The sequence below is a fragment of the Oryctolagus cuniculus genome, chromosome 14, assembly GCF_964237555.1.
Source record: "Oryctolagus cuniculus chromosome 14, mOryCun1.1, whole genome shotgun sequence".
Lineage (NCBI taxonomy): Eukaryota > Metazoa > Chordata > Mammalia > Lagomorpha > Leporidae > Oryctolagus > Oryctolagus cuniculus.
In genome coordinates, this window is record NC_091445.1 from 75,928,402 (window position 1) to 75,947,709 (window position 19,308).

At 44.4% G+C, this 19,308-nt stretch overlaps 1 pseudogene; it reads left to right on the top strand.

The window, feature by feature from the left end:
• Positions 1–76: 76 nt before the first annotated feature.
• Positions 77–13,505, top strand: LOC127492739 (PRELI domain containing protein 3B pseudogene; annotated as a pseudogene).
• Positions 13,506–19,308: the final 5,803 nt, after the last annotated feature.

Sequence of the window (19,308 nt, forward strand, 5' to 3'; positions counted from 1 at the left end):
CCCCGGCTCGCGCCCCCAGCTCCCGCGCCCACGCCCGCCCCGGCTCGCGCCCCCAGCTCCCGCGCGCCTACTGGACAGAAACGACGGTTGGCGCGGGCATCAACGGTTCCCCGGGCGCGGGCCCCGCCGGCGGGATCGGGGTGCGGGGGGCGGCGGCGAGCCGGGAAGCCGACGCTGGGATCTCCGCGCCTAGACCCAGGGAACGCGGAGCCACGCTGGGAGTGACCGGGTGACTGCCTTGGCAACCCGGCCCTTAAAAATTTAACTTGCCAAGGTGCTCGCCTTGCCCAAGCCTCAGAAGTCAGTAAAACAGCCCCTCGCCTCTGCTTACATGGCTCGTTATTCTTTCAGTTGTAAGAAGTTCGTGTATATGCGTTGTTTCCTATTACGGCCTGATTAAAAAAACAACCACCAAGGCACTATTTAAATCTGTTTCTGCATATCGCGATGAGTGTCGAGTTCGCCAGTTTCAAAACCTGCAAATCAAATGGGATCACTTCCGGACGCTTGTTTCCTTTATTACACGTGCCCTTCCCTTTCTCCCTCGGGTGCTCCTTGCAATAATTACTCACAATTTTAAGGCAATGTAAGGGGGGGAAACTAGTACAAATCTGTAATGACGAGACAGATGAAATCAGCTATCTGACGATGATACACCCCTCAAAGAAAAGCTGGACCCTAAACCCTCTAGCCTTGAAGATCCGTGTTTTCACCACATATACCACCAGCAAGCACTTCAAAGGGCTGATCCGAAACAGAGCTGAGAGTTTAGCCTTGTTCCCATTCTGCCCATGCCATCCATTCCTCCCGCTGTGAGGAGTTAGAGAGCTAATTGGCAGTTAGGTCCGTTAACTGCACTTTTATCAGGAGATTGTAAACCCTGCCTTCTGATTCGCTGTTACTCTGCTCCCCTGACTGGTTAAATCTAGCTTTGGTTTTGAGAAAGAGGCCAATCAGAGAGCCCCTAAAGGGCACCCCCCCCCCCAGACTTAAATGGCAAGTCCTCCTTGGAGTCCCTCTTCTGACTGCTGAGGCAGGAAGTTTCTCACTTTCAGGAAATCTCACTTTGTTCACTGCCCCTGTCTGCTTGGAAATTCTTCAACAGGAGACAAGAACTGAGAGCACCTTCAGGGTCCCGCAAGACAGGGAGGGTCCAGTGTCACATCACTATCTTCCTGGTTAGCAACGTTTAACTCGCTGTCGTTCCCTGGTGTCCAAAGCTCCCAAGACAGTCTTTTGCCTCTGCAAGTGATGGCTGCATCTGCCTCCTTCTGATAATGCAACCTCTAAGCTCTTCCCTCTCCAGTCTTTCTATTGAATGCATTCACACATGCACCCAGCAAGTGTTATGCGCTATGCAAAGCGAAGAGACCCAGCATTAAAGCTTACAAAATGGCAATAAGTGTTACCTTGAGCTGATCCTATTTCTTCCCTGCCCAAAAATCTCTAGAAGGACGCTTCATTACACACAGGCTTAAGTTTCAAGCTCTCTGGCTCACACACAAGCCCTCTCCCTGCCCTTTTGTATCACTTCCCACAATACCGCCAATAACTCCTCTCCCTTATGATGCAATGGATGTCCGTCACTCTCCCACCTTGAACGTGAGGATGCCTCATTCTTAGATTGTCTTTTTCCCAACTCCTGGCAAAATTGTACCATTCAAATTTCAAAAACCTTTTCCAAAAAGGCTTTCCAAATTACACTAATCAGAATATCTTTCTTTTCCCTATGTTCACATAACATATTGTACCTCCAGTCTGCTTAATTCCGCTTCCCACATAAGCTTCACAATACAAGGGTCTTGCCTTTTCGATTGGCTCAGTGCTTTGCCCACAGTAAGCTTTGCACTTGATTGGTGCTAAGTAATTTGTCCACTGAATGGGTTTGTAGACAAGATTTTCCCAAATCATGGATCTAGAATTTAAAAATCATAAAAGGGCTTCATACAACTATGTTTGGAATGTGATAAACTCAGCTTTCAGAAATTTATGAGTTAAAAAGCACAATGGAAGGCAAAGATCTAGGCCTTCCACTTGCTAGCTGTGTAACTTGAAATATATTTTTCACTCCTTTAGGTCTTGGACTCCTTAACTGTAAAATGTGATAATTATTATCTACAGATTTATGATGAGGATCAAGAAAGAATATATAGAAGCTTTGAAAGTATAAATTTCTCTCTTGGAAATGAAGTGATGGGGCTTAAATGGCTAATTAAAAATAATATTTGAATAATAAATATGTCTTTATAAACCACCTGTCCAGAAGACAGCATCCTCAGGTTCAAAGCCTATATACGGTAGGGTACCTGGCACATAGAAGGTAGTCAGTAAATATTATATACATAAAGTCTAAACTTCCAATTCTGTTCTTTAAAAACAAATGTACTAAATCAAGAGGATTCCATAAGAGTACTCGTAGATGGTTGTATCACTAGAGAATGCGCTTTCCCTTGTAAATGTGTTCTAATTCTGGGCTCACCAGGCAACCTTTTAAAAAAAAGTTTATTTATTTGAGAAACAGAGTTACAGATTTGGGGGGCAGGGTTATGCTGGGGCATGGGAGGGAGGGTGGGAGAGGTCTTCCATCCACTGGTTCACTCCCTTAATGGCCACAACAGCTGGAACCGGGCTGATCTGAAGCCAGGAGTCAGGAGCTTCTTCTGGGTCTCACATGCAGGTGCAAGGGCTCAAGCCCTTGGGCCATCTTCTATTGCCTTCCCATCAGCATGGAGCTGGATCGGAAGTTGGAGCAGGCAGGACTCAAACCAGCCCCCCTGTGGGATGCCAGAGCCACAGCTGGATGCTTTGCCTACTAAGCCACAGCACCAACCCACCAGGCAACACTTTGATTTACAAATTAGGCTTGGATCTGGAAAGATTTATCCCTGAAAGGAAGAGCAAGCCTCGGCACTGGACAGCTCCCTATCTCTGATTGTCAGGGAGCTGGATTCTGACTTATACACCAGCTTTGCACCTGGTTCTTTCCAAGTTTAATTCTTGGGCAAGCCAACCTGTGATACCTTCTTTCTTTATTGCTTCTAAACCATGCAATAGAGAAAACATCTCATCTGCAAATGTATTCACACTCCAGCTATCATTCTATGCTATCTTCCCATCACTTGGCTTCTCCACAGATTTGCCTACACTCACAGTCTCAATATCCTACCCCTCACTCACTCTTCCAGCTACTCACCATCACACCATTTCCCCCTTGCTACAGCCAGTAGCCTACATGTCATCTTATTTGATGAAAGTAAGCGATATTTGAGGTTATTCACCACTCTTTCCACTTTTTCACCAACATTATCACATAGCCCTGATTTCCCTCCTCCTCAGGAGTTACCCCTGGGCTCATCCTTGTTAGGCTTTTTAGATGTTTCAAATCCGTCAGTGGATTGTTGGCAAATCAGACTTGGGAACCAGCTTGGGGGTAAAGGGAGACCTGATTACCTGCTCACAGTGGTCGATTTCTGTGGTGTAGACACTGCCCCCTAGCTAATTCCAAGCTACCAACACAGCATCACTGAACACTGAGTTAGGAAGAAGGGAGCAGAATTGGCTCATGAGAAATTCCAGCCAGCTTATTCTAACACTGTAAACCTGGTCTGTGTTGTCGGGACCATACCCAATCCAGACCAGTATGCTTCCTAGATACCCCAACCTACTATTCAAACTGACCTAATGACTCTCCCAAAACTTGGCCTCTTCCAGTGTTCAGTAATTCAGTGAATGCACCATTTATCCATCTAGTTACGTCAGACAGAATTTAGGGTTCTGAGGGCGGGTTAAGCCACTGCTTGCAGCACCAGCATCCTAAATCAGAGGATCAGTCCCACTGCTCTACTTCCAATCCAGCTCCCTGCTGATGCACCTGGGAAGGCAGCAGAGGATGGCCCAAGTGCTTGGACCCCACGTGGCACCCACGTGGGAGATCCGAAAAAGCTTCTAGCTTCAGATCTGCTCACCCCAGCCATTGTGGCCATTGGGGTAGTGAACCAGCAGATGGAAGACCATTCTCTCTCTCTCTCTCTCCTTCTCTCTCTCTCTCTCTACCTCTCTCTATAACTCTGTCTTTCAAATAAATAAAATATTTTTAAAAATAATAATAGTGATTTCAGGTTTTTCCTTGACTACTCATTCCCTCTCCATGTCCAGTCCATTGCCATGTCCAATTAATTTTACTTCCTAAATTTCATTCAAATCTATTCATCTTCGTTTTCACAGCTGTCATCGTTTTTTGTTTGTTTTGTTGTTGTTGTTTTGTTTTGTTTTGTTTTGTTTTTTTGGACAGGCAGAGTTAGACAGTGAGAGAAAGAGAGAGAAAGTTCTTCCTTCCGTTGGTTCACCCGCCAAATGGCCGCTACATCCGGTGCGCTGCGCCAATCCAAAGCCAGAAGCCAGGTGCTTCCTCCTGGTCTCCCATGTGGGTGCAGGGCCCAAGCACCTGGGCCATCCTCCACTGCCTTCCTGGGCCACAGCAGAGAGCTGGACTGGAAGAGGAGCAACTGGGACAGAATCCAGAGCCCCAAGTGGGACTAGAACCCGGGGTGCCGGCACCACAGGCAGAGAATTAGCCAAGTGAGCCGTGGCGCCGGACCACACAGCTGTCATCTTAATCTAAAATACCATAACTTGTTTTTTAATTGGAAAAATGTACGAGATTCATGAGTAAAATAATTAGGAAAAAAGACCATAACTTCCTTAGCTGGATCCACGTCCAGTGAGAACGTAGAGTTCAGAATTTTTTTTTTTTTTTTGACATGCAGAGTGGACAGTGAGAGAGAGAGACAGAGAGAAAGGTCTTCCTTTGCCGTTGGTTCACCCTCCAATGGCCGCCGCGGCCAGCGCACCGCACTGATCCGATGGCAGGAGCCAGGTGCTTCTCCTGGTCTCCCATGGGGTGCAGGGCCCAAGCACTTGGGCCATCCTCCACTGCACTCCCTGGCCACAGCAGAGAGCTGGCCTGGAAGAGGGGCAACCGGGACAGAATCCGGCGCCCCGACCGGGACTAGAACTTGGTGTGCCAGCGCCACAAGGCGGAGGATTAGCCTAGTGAGCCGCGGCACCAGCCAGAATTCTAATCTGTAAGTGACCCTTGCAGGCGCCCTCTTGGAGACAGCACACGTAAGCCTAGAGGTCTTGTCCTGCTGGTATCAGTAAATGAGCAGAGGGCAGGAGACTGCTGTGGCAGTTAAGTGACACTTGGTATGCAGCCCATATCAGAGTGCCTGGGCTTGAGTCTTGGCTCTGCTTCAGAATCCACCTTCCTCCTAATGCAGACTCTAGGCGGCAACAGGTGATGGCTCAAGTACGTGGATCCTGGCCACCCATGTAAGAGACCCGCATTGAGTGTCAGGCTCTTGATTTGGGCCTTGCCTAGCCCTGATTTTTTCAGGAACTTGGGGAGTCGGAGTGGGGGATGAATCAGAGGATGGAAGATATCTATCTATCTGCCTTTGAAACAAATAACAATAAATTAAAAATTTTAATGAGCAGAGTAGTTCCATCACTTGGATTATCTATGGCTTCACACCTGAGGGTTGGGGCAGAGATGATGAGAACAAAAAGTCTAAGATTTCCAAAGGAAATGTAATGGAAGGCCCTGGGTGGGATTGGAAACCCAAGGGCTCAGGCTCTGGAGATGAGGACAAAAAGCCACACTCTGAGGGGCTTTATCCACATGTGTGAGGCTCTCCCTTTAGGCAGTCCTGTACCACAAAACCATCAAGAGATGCCACTGTTTCTGTTAATTACTTCCCACCCTAACAACAGCCTCAGCAACCTGGCTGCTAGCCCATATCCATGCTGGTTCTCTCATCTGGTTTTGTTTTACAGTAAAGCCCCAGTGCCCTCCTTTAAGAATAGACCGTGTCATTCTTCTGCCTAGAGTCCTTCCGTGACCGTCTGAGGGCCAGAATCTTCAGGAGGCCTTAAGTTCCTCTCTGATTGGGCTCCTGCCCACCTGTCTTCAGCCTTCCCCAGCACCACCTGCTCCCTTGTATTCTACTTGCGATGGCCTTTCCTGTCCCTAAAGGAGTGGGACTCTTCTGACCTTGGGATCTTTGTGTATTTTGCTCCTCCTGTTGTGTTAGTCCTGGTAGGCCCCAGAGCTCAATGCAAACATCGCTCTACCCCCCCCCCCCGCCCCGATCATTTGCTCTCCTAGCAGCTGCCCCTTAGGAATAGGATTGATCAAGGCCCACCCTGTGCCCCATGAGGCCATGAACTCTGTGAAACTCAAACACAGCAGCTCCTGGACAAGGCACTCAACGTCTCTGGGCTGCGTTTTGCCCCAACTACAGAACTGATGGTTCGGAACGGAAGTCTCTCTTCTCTCTGCATCGCCCTGATTTCTTTGATCCCAAGTAAGGTTGCTCCGAAGCAGAATAGTGTCATGCAGTAGAGGTGGATTAGATCGAATAGTCCCTCTTCTTTTTACTAGCGGTGATGTCTTAGGCAGTAAAATGAAATAGAGCTCACATGTATTTCACTTCCTTTTTTAAAAAATTCTTTTTAAAGACTTATGTATTTATTTATTTGAAAGGTATAGTTACAGAGAGAGCAAGAGAGAGTAAGAGATCTTCCACCTGCTGGTTCATTCCCCAGATAGCCACAAAGGCTTGGGCTGGGCCCAGGTCAAAGCCAGGAACCAGGAGCTTCTTCCAAGTCTCCCACTTGGGTGCAGGGGCCTAAGGACTTGGGCCATCTTCCTCTGCTTTCCCAGGCAGAGGAAGAAATAAATAAATAACTCTTCAAATAAATAAATATTTAAAAAATCAATGTCACACTGTACCCCTTGCATGTGTGTTATTACTATGAGTCAAATTACTGTGAGTCAACTAAAACTAAAATATATTTCTTAACAATTTGGAAGGCTCACAAATTGGTCTTCTGAATTGAACATAACCAGGCCAAAAAGAATCAAAACGAGCATTTTCTCATCAATTAAGCTAAAATACTGCCTCATCTTCAAGGTACTGGATCCAGCCACTCCAGTAAGGATGCATGTGCACTAACGTAAATGAACACTTCTCTTTCCTGAAGGTGGCACTACGAACATGGAAAGTAATGAGCTCCGTTTGCCAACTTATTCAGGAACTGTTGGGCTATCTCGTCACATTTTTTAAAATGCAACATAATATGCAACCCAGTTATTCTGATGCCTTTGAAATCATAATTGCTATTTTTCATTCATGTTGATTCTTCTCCTTTCATTATTGAGATGAAATTTACTATTCAGGGTAACTGTGCTCCTACACTTTTTGAACACATTCTTATATCGACAATATTTTCTTTTTAAAAAACTCACATCTAAGATTTATGGAATGCCAACTATATTCAGCCACTATATTAAGCACCTTGAACATGTTGTAACATGTTGTATTTCGGTGTTAGAATAAAGAAAGGCGCTATTGAAGAAGAGTCATTGGGTCTCACAACTCCAATCTACTTGATTTTGCTGGGGAAATTAGAGTTTATAAACGTGTTTCTCTGCTTGTCTTCTAGGTCAACATTTAAGGAAACAAGATATGATGTTTGTCTTTATTGACCAGAAATGACTAAATAAGAGCCTTTAGTTCTGTTCCCTAAGAAAGAGAAAGACATAAAGATCTGATTAATGATGTTTTGCTTTCTGTCAACAACCACTGCCAACCCTCACCAGAATCAGAGCTAGTTGAGCGAGGACAAGCCGCCTAAAACATTGTGCCATCCCCTGTGGGAAGTCATGATTCAAACAACCTCAAGATGTGCAATGACTTTACTGCTAAAGAGACTAAACATGTACAGTGTCCCTCAAAGTTTGCGGAAACCTAATTTGAACACACTCACTTGCCATAGGCCACAGGTGCTATCACTGTTAATTTTTCTATGGAAGTTCTAGTTCTATCTCCTGTATATTTAATTTTTAAAAACCAGAAACTTTGACTCGTACCACTATTATGGAAATGTTGCCTCTTGGTGCCCCAGAAGATTGTCAGATCATCACACATTGAATGAAACACTTCCAGCTACACCCATCCAGCAGGCAAACATACCTGTGCAAATACAGAAGCGTTTAGTTAACATTTCATACACTTCAAATTAGCAAGCGGGTCATAATTGCAACATCACTGTGTTTACATTGCAGTAATATTATCCACCAAGACCCGCTTTACTCGCGTCAGACAGTAAGGGGAAGCCCTTCAATTCTTCTTCTCGGGAATAGGAAACCAACAGTAGCAGATGACCGAATTCACGGTCACGTGGCGGGCAGTTCCTGTGGAAGTGTATGAAAAGCAGCACAGTGACTACCCTGCTCTCTTCCTGTGCACTGCCGTAACCGTGCTCAGCTCCAGTTCCTAGCACTGTCGCCCTTCAAACAGCGAATGCTGCCGGGGGAGGGGATGAGTAGGAGAATTCTCTCTATGAGCAGGCAGGAGGAGATCTATGTGCGCCTGATGTAATGGAAATGCAAGGTGCTATTGAGTGTTATCTTATATGCATGAGCATGAAGGTAGCCATCGCCAAGCTTTGTTCGGGGGAAATCATTTCAATTCCTATTTCTCAATGCTTTGTTGACTGCCTTGAATCCTCGGGTTTCAACGTTTATCTTACAATACAGAACCCAAAGCTGCCGCACCATTAGACAGGCCCCAAAGGCTTCATTTTTTTTCTTTTTCTTTTTTTTTTTTAGAAATGCCTACAGCTTCCTAGCATTATGGCCACTTCCAAAATAATTGCAGAAACAGCTGACTATCCAGTGCATATTAAATATCTTGCCACAGGGTATTGGTTCAATGCATTATTCCTCACCCGTACAATGAAATAAAGTCATTAAAATATTTCAGAAACAAAAAGTCATGAAAGAGTAGTAATTTTTTTTTTTTTTTTTTTTGGACAGGCAGAGTTAGACAGTGAGAGAGAAAGAGAGAGAGAGAGAGGTCTTCCCCCAAATGGCCGCTACAGCCAGCGCACTACACTAATCCGAATTCAGGAGCCAGGCACTTGCTGCTGGTCTCCCATTCGGGTGCAGGGCCCAAACACTTGGGCCATCTTCCACTGCCTTCCCAGGCCACAGCAGAGAGCTGGACTGGAAGAGGAGCAACCAGGACAGAACCGGCGCCCCAACCGGGACTAGAACCCAGGGTGCCAGTGCCGCAGGCAGAGGATTAGCCAAGTGGGCCACAGTGCCGGCCAGTAATGATTTTTAATTAGCAGAAAAAAGCCACACAGAGAGTTATGATTTCTATAAGTATAAATGAATGGTCTTCAAAAAGTTCATGGAAATGCACATTTTCTTTATCTTAAATGAACTGTGCTTTCAGCTCAGGACTCATGGACATAGATATATAGATAGAAAGATAGACAGCCAGAGACAGAGATCTTCCAACCACCGATTCACTCCCCTAATGTCCACAGCAGCCAAGGCTGGGCCAGACCAAAAGCCGGTAGACAGGAACTCACTCCGGGTCTCCCACAAGAGTAGCAGGAACCTAAATACTTGAGCCACCACCTGCCACCTTCCAGGTTGCACATTAGCAGGAAGCTGGAGTAGCAAGTGGAGCTAGGACTTGAACCCAGGCACACCGATATGGGATGCGGACATCCCAAGCGCCATTTAACTACTGTGCCATCCACTGGTTCACTCCCCAACTGGCCGCAATGGCTGGAGCTGCACAGATCTGAAGCCAGGAGCTTCCTCCAGGTCTCCCACGCGGGTGCAGGGGCCCAGGGACTTGGGTCATCTGCTGCTGCTTTCCCAGGCCACAGCAGAGCTGGATTGGAAGTGGAGCAGCCGGGACTGGAACTGGCGCCCATATGGGATGCCGGCGCTTCAGGCCAGGGCGTTAATCTGCTGCACCTCAGCGCCGGCCCAGTTCCTTTGGTTTTTAAGATTTTTCCTTTAGCACATTGTTAAGGTTAGTTATGGACATCACCAGAGACTAGGTAAAAGCAAGAATCCAACAGTGATAAACTCTGGGTTCTGTGGATTCAGGAGAGGTGAGAGAGAAAGAAATTGAAAGTTTTGAGTGCCAAAAACAACCTGTTCAAAACGTGACTGAGAGAAAAGGAATGAAAATGTCCTGAGTACTTGTAAGAAAATGTATGTAAGAGCACTTTAAAAGTGTTAGAGCACTCTACAAATAACAGTTAACATTTATGACGCCGTACTGGGTAGCACTTACACCGGCCCATTCACATACTCGGCAATGCCTCAAGGCCATGGACACTTGGCTATGAGAGAAGTAGGCCCCGCCAGAATCTGAATTTTTCAGATAGGCAACTGAAGCACGGGGAAGTCAAATAGCATGCCCAGGATCAACAGCCTGTAAGTAGATGGTTGGCCTAGGATTAAAACCCGAGGGAGCACCTGTGATGCTGGCATCCTGTATGGGCGCCAGTTTGTGTACCAGCTGCCTCACTTCTGATCCAGCTCTCTGCTATGGCCTGGGAAAATAGTGGAAGACAGCCCAAGTGCCCTGGAAGAAGCTCCTGGCTTCAGATCAGCCCAGCTCCACCCATTGCACCCATTTAGGGGGAGAACCAGCAGATGGAAGACTCTCTCTCTCTCTCCCTCTCACTCTGTCTTTCTCTTTCTCTCTTTGTAACTCTGCCTCTGCAAAAATAAATAAATCTTTTAAAAATTTAAATTGACAAATCAATGCTAAAAATTTTTTTAGAGATAAAACCAAGAGGACTCAGTGCTTTTAAATGTCTTTATTTACAATGAGCATTCTTTGGGAAAAAAAATGAGAAAATGTTTTCTCCTCCCCAACAATCCTATCTTTTATATTCATGAGCATTTTCTGTGAATTCAAATGTGATTGCAGAAGATGTAAACCTTCAATGACCCAGCCTCATTTCACCTTTTCAAATGAGGAAAAAAACCCAGCGAAGTTTACCCAAGTACATGACCTCCTAACGAAAAAGAATATTTCAGGTACTCGGAAAGCTGGAGGATTTTTTTTTTCCTCAAGTAAAGCCAAAGCAATTTATAGAACCTCTTCTCCTAGGGCATCATTTTATAGAAAATATTCACACAAGTATTCATAAGCATTTCCAAGCTGGACATAATTAGGGAGCATTGCACTGCAGAAATTCCCTAAATCACACCAATTTGCATCTTAGGAAATGAGAACAGAAACAGCCAGCACCAAAGAGTTCAATTAACAGAGTCTCCCTCATTGAAGACGTGGAAGGACTAAGCGGCAGAGCAACTGAGGACGGATTGCCAATCCTGCAATTAGCATATCAACCTAGACACAACTAGTCAATTTCAAATTGGCAAGTGTGTACCATCGCAGACACAAGTTCAGAAATGGACCCAGGAATCCTAGACTTTTAAAAACTTTCCTCTTGGCGCTGGATCTATGGCGTAGAGGGTAAAACCGCCGCCTGCAGTGCTGGCTCCATTTCAAGTCCTGGCTGCTCCATTTGTGATCCAGCTCTCAGGAATGGCCTTGGAAAGCAGTAGAAGATGGCCCAACTCCGTGGGCCCCTGCACCTGCATGGGAGACCCAGAGGTCTCCTGGCTCCTGGCTTCAGATCAGCCCAGCCCCGTCCATTGTGACCATCTGGGGAGTGAACCAGCAGATGGAAGACCTCTCTCTCTCTGCCTCTGCTTCTCTGTAACTGCCTTTCAGATAAACAAATAAATAAATCTTTTAAAAAATAAATAAATAAACTTCCCCCTTGCAGGAAATGACTGTTAGCTGCAAACACACACTGAAGAAGCCCACCCTTTGTCACCTGCTGAATACCTGTATGGATTTGATTGTAAATTATGCATGGTGGATTTATTTCATAGGATGCAGATTCTCTTCAGTTTTCCTTGTAAACTCCCACAGTATTTTTTGTCACTATCACCAAAATGGTTTTATTTTTGTCACTAACAACATGCACAACACTGCAATTTATCATAATTTTCTCAGTTTCTTAAATATTAAGTATGCATTAAAAACATGGTTTGAGCCTCTTAGCCTTCTTGTCCCCCTAGCGCTGCCTGGACATTGCACGGACCGATGGCACCATGAAGATCTGGACCTCGGAACACATCTTTGACCACCCATGGGAAACCATTACAACCGCTGCAACACCAAAGCACCCAAATCCGATGAACCTGAGTGCGGTTGGAGTGGAGAGCTGCTCAGCCACAGGCTCCTGAGCACCGAGTGGGGGCTGCCCTCCGTCGTGAGGTCTCTCACGGGTGCAGCAAGAACCAAAACATACGTGCAAGAACATGCTGTAGTTGATCCTGGAGAGAAAACCATGGAACTCAAATCTACTAATATGTCATCTACAAATATGGTTTCAGTAAATGAGAGACTCATAGAAAACCACATCGTCGGGACCCAAAAAAGACTGCTATAACCCAAGAAGCCATAATCACTGTGAAAGCAGTCGCTTCAGCAGTTACCTTAAAGGACTGGTGGCAGTAGGATGTCTTCAGATGCCAATACAGGCCGAGAAGCAGTGGAGTGGGTAATACATACATTAAATGTTGAGATGGAAGAACTGGCAGCATCGGCAAGAGAAAGCATAAGGGCATCGATGGTGGTGGCAGCGTTTGTAGAGAAATGACGACCATCCATTCTCCATCGGGCCCCCAGCTCTCCAGGCCAATGTATTTATTTGTTATTTTAAAAGCACAACTATATTTTAGGTAAGAAAAAAATTTTCATAAGCTGGAGTAAGACTGTAAGATTTGATCAAAATAAAAAGATGCAGGACTCCTACATCAGAAGGATCATCTGAAGTTAGTATTGTCTGAAATGAGCATCTTAATTCTCCTGAAGCAGAACTGGAAGCCTTTCACACATTGGAACTCTACTGGCTTTGGACCAACCCCAGAATAAAACAGAGCCGCCTCTTCCGAACACACCACCGTGCGTGCTGTAGAAGTCAACAGCTTGCGTGAGGGAATTCACTGTAAAAGGAGAAGCTGCACAGTATTAAGACATCAATTTGTATACAATAACTTGCTCTGCTGAAAAAGCAGTGTTTTGATTTGGCACTAAATGGTATTTTTGGAGTGAACATTTAGCACTACAAGAATATATGACTCCAACAAAAAATGATTTTGTTACATTAAAGAGTACTATATTGATTTGCCAGAGTTTTCTAACTTAGCAAAGGTATTCCCTCTGCCTGTCAAAAAAAAATAAAAATAAATAAATTAAAAAAAAAAAGAAAAGAAAATCTGGTTACATTTAAGAAATGTGATATATTAAAGAAGTCCTCTGTAAACATAATCTCTCAATAGATTTTCCCACTACTGTTTCACACATAAATAACTGAATCTGCAAAGTCATAAATAAAGCTATCAATTCTTACAGACTAGAAGTCTATACAAATTTTTGAGTAAGACAAAAGTGCTCTCTTTGATTTTTAAAACAACATGCTGTTATTTTCAGTGTTTATTATCAAGTAATTCGTCACAAGTTCTTATTGTCTCCCAAACTGTCCTGTCAATGACAGACCATCCAGTGTATTTGATAAAGTTAAAATGGTCAAACACATTTTAAAAAGGAGAAAGTTACTATTTAAATAATAAGTTTTGGCTGGCGCCGCGGCTCACTAGACTAATCCTCCGCCTAGCGGCGCCGGCACACCGGGTTCTAGTCCCGGTTGGGGCGCTGGATTCTGTCCCGGTTGCCCCTCTTCCAGGCCAGCTCTCTGCTGTGGCCAGGGAGTGCAGTGGAGGATGGCCCAGGTGCTTGGGCCCTGCACCCCATGGGAGACCAGGAAAAGCACCTGGCTCCTGGCTCCTGCCATCGGATCAGCGCGGTGCGCCGGCCGCAGTGCGCCGGCCGCAGTGCGCCGGCCCCGGCGGCCATTGGAGGGTGAACCAACGGCAAAGGAAGACCTTTCTCTCTGTCTCTCTCTCTCACTGTCCACTCCTGCCTGTCAAAAAAAAAAATTAAATAATAAGTTTTATTAAATCCATTTCAGCTTGTCTGAACAACATAAAATGCTAGTAAAGAGTAAATGCTTGTACTGTCACCTAAACGGTATCTAACAAAATATAAAAGTTGGGAAACAATAAAAACAATAAAATCAGATTCAATCCATATCAGTCTTGCAAAAAACTTCTACTGAGATTCTGTTACAGGTACAGAACCAACACGATGATAAATTTCCTAAAATTCACTTTTTTTAAACTTTTTATTTAATAAATATAAATTTCCAAAGTACAGCTTTTGGATTACAGTGGCTTCCCCTCCCCCCCAATAACTTCCCTCCCACCCGCAACCCTCCCATCTTCTGCTCCCTCTCCCATCCCCTAAAATTCACTTTGGAATAATCACTTTCACTGGTTAAAACTTTAAGGGTAAAAATAATGACACAAAATTATTTTAGAAAGTAATACTAGTAACTCCTGGTGCAGAACATTTGATTAGCCTTCTGTTTAATGACTAGAAATCCTTAATCATCAGGAAGTGTTAAATATCTGTTCAAACATACCACCCATCTAGTCATTTATTACGTAACCACTCAAGATTTATTCAGTAAGCATTCCAATTACTCTTATGTAATAAAAGTAAAAAGGAATTTTGCATGCTGGCTATGTTTCACTTTATACAATATTTTTTAGGCATTAATTTATAGGATAACGTCATTTATGGCTAAAATCTAGACAGAAAAATATTCTTAACTAAAATTATCATTAGAGTTAAATTATTCAAACTATAACTAATACTAAGCTAAGCAATATCATTTTTAAAACCTAAGCTTCTAAAAATTTTATTTTTCAATCAATGCAAAAATGGTCTGGTTCACCATTATCTGCTCAAAAACTGTTTTAAAAAAAGTAAGTATTGGGGCCGGCGCCGTGGCTCACTTGGTTAATCCTCCGCCTGTGGCGCCGGCATCCCATATGGGCGCCGGTTCTAGTCCTGGCTGCTCCTCTTCCGATCTAGCTCTCTGCTATGGCCTATGAAAGCAGTAGAAGATGGCCCAAGTCCTTGGGCCCCTGCACCCGCGTGGGAGACCCGGAAGAAGCACCTGGCTCCTGGCTTCGGATTCGCGCAGCGCTGGCTGTGGCGGCCATTTGGGGAGTGAACCAGCGGAGGAAAGACCTTTCTCTCTGTCTTTTCCTCTCACTGTCTGTAACTCTACCTCTCAAATAAATAAATTAAACCTTTAGAAAAAAATTCACAAATAGTGGCTGAAATCCTGTCCACTTTTCAGCCCAGTGCAACATATATCCACAGTTATTACATATAAACAATTCAAAATTAAAGTTTATAATGGAACTGGTAACAAGTCATAACTACTACTCATCACTGCTGATGGGTTCCACTATACTTCAACCAGGCACAGCAGAAGTACACATCTGATAGACAGACTGCTTAGAAAATTAAAGCTGGCAGAGCTATAAATAAGGAATACATAACCATGAACATTGCAATGCCAAAGCATTAGGGTAGTTTAAAAAAGTGAATGAGATGCAAACACAGCTGATAGTTCTTTTCTGTAAGCCACTTTTCACTGATTTATAAAGCCATGGTTTTATAATTCTTTAAAAAAGGTAAAATTGCCTGTCAAAAAAAAAAAAAAAGGTAAAATTTCCTATACTGCTGCATGCAATAATTCCACTGTTCATTCTTGACTACAATGCAATCTTGAAATCATCGTGCAGAGCTTGAGCTATCTCATCAGGTTTTCTCCAGCTTGTCAGCAGGAGTCAGCTTGTCATACCTCAGCAGTCTTTAGTGCTTCAGCAGCCCTGCAAAGCTCCCTACCCGACGATCAAGCTTCTGGGTTAATTTCACAAAGCCACACACATACAGCAGTGTTTCCATGGCTGAGCCAGTATTCAAAATTCTTGCCATCTCCAGCAGAACGCCCAAGGTCTTTCACCGCATTCAGACTTGTGCTGCGGCCGCCCATGTGCCGCTGCTACTCGCGATGGCAGAGGCCAAGGAAGGAGGCTGAGGGGCCTGACCCTGAACTGGGGCGCCTTCCTCCCATGGTATTTTTTTTTTAAGACTTTATTTATTTATTTACTTGAAAGGCAGAGTTACAGAAAGATCTTCCTTCTGCTGGTTCACTTCCCAAGTGGCTGCAAAGGCCAGGGCTGGGCCAGGCCAAAGCCAGGAGCCAGGAGCTTTCTCCAGGTCTCCCAGCTGGGTGCAGGGGCCTAAGCACTTGGGCCATCATCTGCTGCTTTCCCAGGAGCAGTAGCAGGTAGCAGCCATATGGGCATTGCAGGCAGGGGCTTAACCCACTATGCCACAACACCAGCCCCCACAGTATTTTTAAGAAGCACTTGAACTGGGTAGACCCAACAAATATTCATACATACTATACTATAGCCAAAATTGTCCCCCTATAACTCTACCTCCAAAAATCAATTAAATAAAAAGAAAGGTAAGTGAAGAAACTGTTAGACCTCTTCTTAATAAGCCATAAATTAACTGATTAACAGAAAATCATTAGAAGTACATAATACAGTAGATTCCAAAAGTTAGTTTAATAAAAAAATGTTCTACCAATAAATACACTTAAAAGAATAAGGACAATAATTTTATATAACAAAAGTTTGCTATATTTTTACATTTTAACTGTATGGTACTAATACGTTTGTAGTTTTAATTTATAATTCTCAATTTGAGCTACCAATTTTATTTAGTTGATAGTTTTCCAATATAGCTGTAAAAATTTTCCCCCCACAACAAATCTATGAAGTATGTTTATGCCTCCACATGGCAAGCTTTAGAGTGTTTCAAATTCTTTGCTCAGAAGATTAAATATTTCTTGAGCAAATAATTTTCTACAATAAACTCAAACACAAATGCCATTCTCTTCTTACAGATGTTTCCAATATTAAATTTCTCTATACCACAACTTTATAAAGATTTTTCTATAATGCAGTTACAAAGGTGCTTCAAAAAGTGTATGGAGGGGGCAGCACTGTGGTGTAGCAGGTAAAGCCACCATCTACAGTGCCAGCACCCACTTGGGCGCCAGTTCAAGACCTGGCTGCTCCACTTACGATCCAGCTCTCTGCTATGGCTTGGGAAGGCAGTAGAAGATGGCCCAAGTCCTTGGGCCCCTGCACCCAAGTGGGAGACCTGGAAGAAGCTCCTGGCTCCTGGCTTTGGATTGGCACAGCTCTGGCCATTGAGGCCATTTGGGGAATGAACCAGCGGATGGAAGACCTCTCTTTCTCTCTCTCTCTGCCTTTCCTTCTCTCTCTGTGTAACTCTGACTTTCAAATAAATAAATCTTTTTTAAAAAGTGTAAAATCATTATTTTATTTTGGTGTCAAAAATATGAAAAAAAAATAAATCCATGCAAAGGTGGGTATGGATTTCAAAATTTTTTGTGTGCCAAAAAAAAGCTTGTCTTTTAATTCTGCTTTTCCATAGACTTTCTGAATTAGCCTCGTCTTTTCATGATTCATTTAACCATCCTTAAATCCCCATAAAAGAAAATTCAGTGCTAACACTGTCTCCTCAACTCACCATGCACTCTCTGCTCCCCTCGCACCCGCCGTCTTCTTTGCACGCCGCTCCCACCTTGCAGGGCTCTCCAGTTCTGGTGTACGTGCATGTGGTCAGGCCACTTACCATGGAGTGTTGATTTTTTTCAGAGCAGGTATCAGCAAAACTTTCCAAATGTAAATGCAAACAGGTCGTCGTGCCTTCCATCCAAAAACAAAAGCACCCCAGCTGAAGCGTCTCTGAGTAGCAGCACCTGCAAGGTCTTTATTTGTCGTTGGGTTTGTAGTTGACAATTGCTTTGTGCAATACTGGTGTTCATCTTGCTTTCCAAGTAACATTGTAATCTGACTTTCTAGTTTCCCCCTGTGGATGGTATCCTAAGCACTGCAGAAAAACCTAACTGTAATTTTTCCTCTCCAGTCTAATATGTGTAAAAATTTCACAATTCATAGACAGAGAGGAGAGAGGTCTTCCTTCTGCTTGTTCACTCCCCAATTGGCCACAACAGCCAGAGCTGCTCCAATCCAAAGCCAGGAGCCAGGAGCTTCTTCCAGGTCTCCCACTTGGGTGCAGGAGCCCAAGGACTTGGGCCATCTTCTACTGCTTTCACAGGCCATAGCAGAGAGCTCAATTGGAAGAGGAGCAGCCAGGATGCTGATATGGGATGTCTAGTCAAATCCCAGCTCCATTTCTTGCTAATGCATAGCAGCAAGTGATGGCTCAAATAGTTAAGTCAGTGTCAATCCATGGGAGACCTGGATTGAGTTCTGAGCTGCTGCCTTCAGCCTGGCCCAGCCCTGGCTGTTTGGCTGTTGTAGACATTTGGGAAATGAATCATGGGAAGGAAGATTCTCTTTCTCTCTTTTTCTCTCTCTCTCAAATAAAATGAAAGTAAACATTTTTAAAGCCATAATCAGGGCAAGCACTGTGGCGCAGCAAGTTAATGCCTGGCCTGTTTGACTTCTGATCCAGCTCTCTGCTATGGCCTGGGAAAGATGGCCCAAGTCCTTGGGCCCCTGCACCCACCTGGGAGACCTGGAAGAAGCTCCTGGCTCCTGGCTTTGGATCAGCTCAGCTCCAGCCTTTGTGGCCATTTGGGAAGAGAAACAGCAGGTAAAAGACCTCTCTCTCTGTCTCTCTGCCTCTGCCTCTCTGTAACTCTGACTTTCAAATAAATAAATAAATCTTTAAAAAAAATAAATAAAGATAATGCAGCAACTAGCAGGGAAAATAGCTGGAAGAGCTTTCTGTTTTTGTTTTTTAAGAATGGCTATATCTGGTGAGTAAGTGGGGATGGAAACTTGAGGGCCGGCGCCGCGGCTCAGTAGGCTAATCCTCTGCCTGTTACGCCGGCACACCAGGTTCTAGTCCCGGTCGGGGCGCCGGATTCTGTCCTGGTTGCCCCTCTTCCAAGCCAGCTCTCTGCTGTAGCCAGGGAGTGCAGTGGAGGATGGCCCAGGTGCTTGGGCCCTGCACCCCATGGGAGACCAGGATAAGTACCTGGCTCCTGGCTTCAGATCAGCGCAGTGCGCCGGCCGCAGTAGCCATTGGAGGGTGAACCAACGGCAAAGGAAGACCTTTCTCTCTGTCTCTCTCTCACTGTCCACTCTGCCTGTCAAAAAGTAAAAAAAAAAAAAAGAAAGAAAGAAACTTGAGAAGAGGCACATCATTATTTCTCATATATGTTCTGTTGTTTTTAACCATGTTGATGTACGTTTTGATAAAATTTTAAATTTAATACTTAAAATCTCTTCCTCGGAGATGCACTTCCTGAGCTCCCACACATAAGTGGGTTCTCCATTGTCTTATCTTTCTCCAAACTATGTCTTCATCAAGGTACTTGCTTTGATGTTATTGTTTTAAATTTTTATTTGAGAGG